Source organism: Protopterus annectens, chromosome 5.part1 (assembly GCF_019279795.1).
Source record: "Protopterus annectens isolate FY-2018-M chromosome 5.part1, PAN1.0, whole genome shotgun sequence".
NCBI classification, from domain to species: domain Eukaryota; kingdom Metazoa; phylum Chordata; order Ceratodontiformes; family Protopteridae; genus Protopterus; species Protopterus annectens.
Window position 1 is genome coordinate 777,609,558 of NC_056736.1, and position 6,206 is coordinate 777,615,763.

Below are 6,206 nucleotides of genomic sequence, written 5' to 3' on the forward strand. Positions count from 1 at the left end.
GTGTGTATGTGTGTGTGTGTGTGTGTGTGTGTGTGTGTGTGTGTGTGTGTGTGTGTGTGTGAGTGTGTGTCTGTTTGCATGTGTGTGCATACCTTCGTGTGCACATATGTGTATCTCTATACAAATGAGCATATTCATTTTCCTGTGGTGCATTGCACATTTGCTGTGTGCTCTTTCTACCTTACCTGTGATGACAGTCGAAAAGCAGCACTTTTGGAACAGTCCATGAAGCTGCTAAATAAATAAACAAGTAAACAATGAAAATAGCTTGCACACTTTATTATGTAACATCAGGTGAAATAAAATACATTAAATTAATCACTGCAGTTCTTTAACAAGGATACAGAATTGCATTTTACATGTGCATGTTAGCATTTCATGTCAGATAAGTGCAGTCCGTCAGTAGGGCTTAACCACCCACCATCCTCACCCACCCCCAGCACTGCAGTCCAAGCACAGAAGTTGTTTACTTTAGTTTGTAAAAGAAGACCATGACAGAAGACAAATCTTTATTTGTGTAACTTTGCCTTATTCCTTTTGATGTTAACCACCCCAATAGCAATAGCTGTGCAGGACCAGTTTCAGTGAGATAACAAAGCAGTTAAAGCTGACATTACTAAGAGCAGCAGGTTTCGCAGTGCTGACTCTGTGCTTCATCCACACCCTCCTCATAGTAAAAACATTTACCATTTAACAGCTAATTCCCAGTCTCTCGGTCAGGCATGCCAGGATTGCACATTGCCTGCTGATGCCTGTGTCTCTGATGATATGCTGTATCAGTGATTGAGTCTGGCACCAGGATGCTTATGAAGTGACTAGTTAAACTTCTCAGTAGAAGGCATCTGTTTGTAGTAGTGCAAGTGAAAGCATGCATCTAATTGCAGGCAATACAACTTATATCACAAGCTCAAAAATCATATAATTTATTACATTAATGTTCAAAACTTTTAACATCCTTTGGACTTGATGGTCTTCTTAGCTCTTAATACACCCAAATGGACAGAAATCCAGTACTAACTTGCACAACAAGTAAGGGGAATGTATTTATGCCTGCAGTATCACAATCCCTTGCTCCGTTCTTTTCCATACTCCTCTATTTTCCAGTTGGAAAGTATCGGCAAGAATGTTGTATTGAATTGGATAACTCCTGCCAGGGTGCGATTTATGCAGGCATTTAGTCCTGACTCCTCAGAGTTGATCCTGAGGTTGAATCCTGTGAAATCAAACGTGTACCAAGATGGAATAAATCCCTGTGTAATTCCCACCCTGGTAAATATTACTGCTGTTGTGTATAGCATACAAACATTTTTAGGTTCTGGTGTGCTGTTAGTTCTGCATTATATGAGATCTCAGCATAAAGAGTAACATGTATTACAGTACTGAAACATTGTGAAATGGAAGAAATTAGAGCAAAGTTAACAGGTATTTCTAATCTGAATGGCAACTAGGATGGGGTTAATTAATCTTATTTATAAACTTCATAAGCAAAGTACAGAACAGCAAACACCACTGAAGTCTGGCAGTATAGCATTCTATGGCACTCACACACACACACACACACACACCATGCATACCCACACCCACCAACACACACACACACACACACACACACACACACACACACACACACACACACACGAGCACACATGCACACACACACACACACACGCACGCACACACACACAAGCACACATAGGAGCGAGCATGTACACATGCGCGCGCACACACACAACTTTTTCTTGTAACTTCTTTTCTTAGCAGGTGCACAATTTCTGTTTTGCATTTTCCTTTTGCTACACTAATGTGAAAATATACCCTGCATGTAGTAAAGGAACTGTGGAAGTTTTCAAGCTACAGTAAGTATAAAGCAGCTCTACAGTAAATTCTTATGAAGCAGAAATAACTAAGAAGAGGAAACAGTGAGCAGTTGTTTCACAAAGGCCACACAACATTTTTATCGATTAAATTAAAAATACTTAGATGCATTTGAGTTTCTACCTGTTTATCAGGTAAGCAATGTTCTCTGGCAGTTGGAAATCAAAGACTGAAGTCAAGAATTACTTAACCTAACATTAATGACCAAGGCATATCACTGACCCAAGAGTTATGCAGTTTCAGCCTCCAATGACAGCTGTAATGTTTAATTTTACCTGTAGTATCTTGAATGAATATGCCCCTGCATGGTAAAATAGGACTCCAACAGGTAAAAAATGGTGGAAGAACTGAAGCAGATCTATCGAGTTTACATTTAGTGATGGAATGAACAGTTTTGATAAGTCTATCCATCTTTATTAGCACTCATGATCAGTATTTCTCACTTCCTATCAGCTACTACTTGTTTAATCCTAACAATTCATGGCACACATTCTCATACCACATGCTTCTCTTTGTCTCACGGTGCCAGCTTGTGCATGAAATTAAAACTTTTGTACAGGTGATTATTTATATGTTTTAACTGCTCTGGCCATCGTTAACCAATGTCTTACTCTTGTTTCTTGCACTGCTATATATGACCTCATGATGGAGTTAACATTTAGAGCAATTTGTCATCTGAGGCACAAATAAATAAAGACAACTCTTGTTAACCACTACAGAAAGTGTTAACCTGATGACAGTTTGGGATGAAAGTTTCTCAGTGAATGAGATGGCAAAAGACACTGTGATCAGGCCATGAGGAGATGGCACAGCTGTTGAGGGTCCCACACCTGCTACCTTCAGTGGGAAATGGAGGGTCTTCTATCACTTTATGAGATCTCTGTGAGATTCTACTACAAGTTCTATGTATATGTACAACAAAAATTGCACCCTACTGAAAAAAATCATGCATAGAACAACAACTACAGTGGTAAAGACAGACAACAGAGTATACAAAAAGAATGACACCAAATGCAAACTGTGCAAAGACTGGTGCCATAAGAAACCACACAGAATAATGTCAGGACAAAGTACGCACAAGCTAAAGACTACAGAAACAATGCACAAACTGATGCCATAAAGGCAAACTGATGTGAACACAATCTTTGCACAGACTGACATTAATTACAAAGTATGCAGAAACTAACACCAAAACATAGTGTGCACAAGTTGAATTAAGCCCAAACTAAACAGAGAATAATGCTATAAACAGCTTAACTGTGGGCAATGACAATCCAACCTATGCAAAGGCTGATGCCAAGACAAAATAAACCAAGAGCAAAACAAGCAGAAATTGCACTCAAACGTATGCCAGAAAAAACACACATACTGTGTAATACTGGTCCATATCACATCGTTGAAAAACACACATACTGTGTAATACTGGTCCATATCACATCATTGAAAAACACACATACTGTGTAATACTGGTCCATATCACATTGCTGAAAAACACACATACTGTGTAATACTGGTCCATATCACATCGATGAAAAACACACATACAGTGTAATACTGGTCCATATCACATCGATGAAAAACACACATACTGTGTAATACTGGTCCATATCACATCGATGAAAAACACACATACCGTGTAATACTGGTCCATATCACATCGATGAAAAACACACATACTGTGTAATACTGGTCCATATCACATCAATGGAAAACACACATACTGTGTAATACTGGTCCATATCGCATCGATGAAAAACACACATACTGTGTAATACTGGTCCATATCACATCAGTGAAAAACACACATACTGTGTAATACTGGTCCATATCACATCGATGAAAAACACACATACTGAGTAATATTGGTCCATATCACATCGCTGAAAAACACACATACTGTGTAATATTGGTCCATATCACACTGATGAAAAACACACATACTGTGTAATACTGGTCACATCATATTGCTGAAAAACACACATACTGTGTAATACTGGTCCATATCACATCGTTGAAAACCCAAATCGTCGAATCACTATTCAGTAAACACACTTTGGTGAAGCATCACTCCATTGAACGACTGTTTAATAGACATTTTTCACATTGAAAAACAAAGGTTGGCCATCATCTGATATTTGCCCTTTTTCCCACTCAAGTGTGATCTCATAGGTTCATAACTTCATAGGTAGGTACTAGGCTATTGGCCCAAGGGCCTACGTAAGCCTAACCAACAAGGTTCCCTGGCTTACGCCACCCAAGAATGTTATTTTCCTGTGCCACTGTCGAGCAGAGACACAGAAGTGATCCCCAGGGTGTAGTTCCTATTTCCCATCCATTCATCAAGATTTTTCTTGAAGAGTGCTAATGAAGAACTTTGCTTGACATAGATGGGTAGCCTGTTCCAGAGTATTCTTCATATATTTCAAAGTATATTTCAGAGTTGGTATATTTAGTTAGGGGAGGTGGGGGCATAGCCCCCCGCTTGGGTGGGTTTTAAATTTTTAGAATTTTGTAACAGCTGCTATGTTTGCCAAGAGTTGTTTTTCCCTTTGAAAATCTTTGAACGGCCGTTCAATATAGTGAGGTTTCGGCAAAGTGTATCGATTTAGGTTTTCGATGATGCGATATAGACCTATGATACCAATACAAACTGCACATAGTGATGTGATAAAACCAAACTGCACACAGGAACTGATACTAATATAAACAATTTACAGAGAGATGGCACCACAATGTATGTAGCCACATTCTGTTGTGCTAAATATCTACTCACAGAGGAATTAGATGGGAGGGGCATTGGAGATATATAAGGAGTTTTCCAAGTTAATTTTAGAAAGTTCTGAACTCAGTAAAACAGAAGAAGAAGAATCAGTGTTTATACAGGGAATGTAAGAAAGAATATCTGCATCAGAAAGTATGTAATGTTAAACATTATTTGTCATGTCTTCCCTATTAATTGTCAGTGAAGGCATCTAAAAAGCACAGACAGGCAAAAATGGAGTGCAAACAAGTACAAATGGAGTAATAGAAGGCAAAGATGAAACACAGCCTGGCATATTAGAGCACAGGTATGAAAAGCTGTGGAAACAGGCGACAGATGAGCACAAACAGATATAGAGCAGTGAAGACAGAACACACACACACAGAGCTGCTGCAGGATGGAACACAAGCAAACTGACCTGCAGAGTTGTATTCAGATCAGGCAGAGATGAAGGGCAAACACAAATAATGATCAGGGGCTCAGAAGATAGAGAAATGGCAGAAAAAGGAAAGTCAGGTCTTTGAAACATCCCTACAAGCATATTTTGTGTGATTTTATGTTTTCTACAATTTTTGTCTTGTAAATATTATATAGCCTAGAACAGAAGGCATTAGTCAATTGTTATCATTCATTTCCATTTATAAACCCCTCATTACTGACGTCCAGGTATACTGCGGTGGTGGTGCTGCGGTAGTGTTGTCGCCTCACAGTAAGACATGGTCTGGTTCGATTCTCAGCTAAAGCGTCTTCTGTGTAGAGACATGCATGAATGGGCATACCTTCATTGAAGGTTGTGCGTCAGGGCTGGCAACTCGGCATGTAAAAATCTACTGCCAATCATTACCGGACCGGAGTTCCGCTGTGGTGACCCCTAAGCGGGAAAAGCCAAAAGACACAACAAATTACTGATGTCTAGTTGCATATAGCCCTTTTACACTAAAGTGCCAAGTGACTTGAAATATGTGTGCACCCATTCAGTATGTCTTACATTTATGTGCATTTCCAGACTTTAGTACACTGTGAAATTAATTCTATATTTAGGAATTATCTTTTTATCAACCTCCTCTCTATTTTTGTCTGAAGCTTTCCTCTCCACTCCTAAACTAAAAGTAGGTTAAGCCCAGTTAGCAAAATTATAAGTAAATAAAAATAAAATTGGAAGAAGATAAGTCACTATGGATCATGATGCACACACATGAATCAGGAAGACAGTATGAATATATTTAACTGCATCAGCCTATCCATTTCTGAGAATCCATTGATGCAGTGTTGTGAGGATTTAGGATCAGAGCTCCTGGACAGTGGCCATGGCTAGTGGTTTCTGGGTAGTAAGAACAATAAGTTGGCACAATTCTGTTAGGATTTAGAATTTTCATGCCTACCCTTACATGTTATGATAAGGATAGTAAATATATTCAGCTTTGATGAAAATAAATACAAATGTTTTAGCGATTCTGGTTGCTGGTATTTCAAATTGAAACCTTCCCTGCATTATCCCTTATTGTGGATCTTTTGCTTTTGTGAAACTAGATTACTAAGGATTTAATTGTATCAGCTGGATGTTACATAT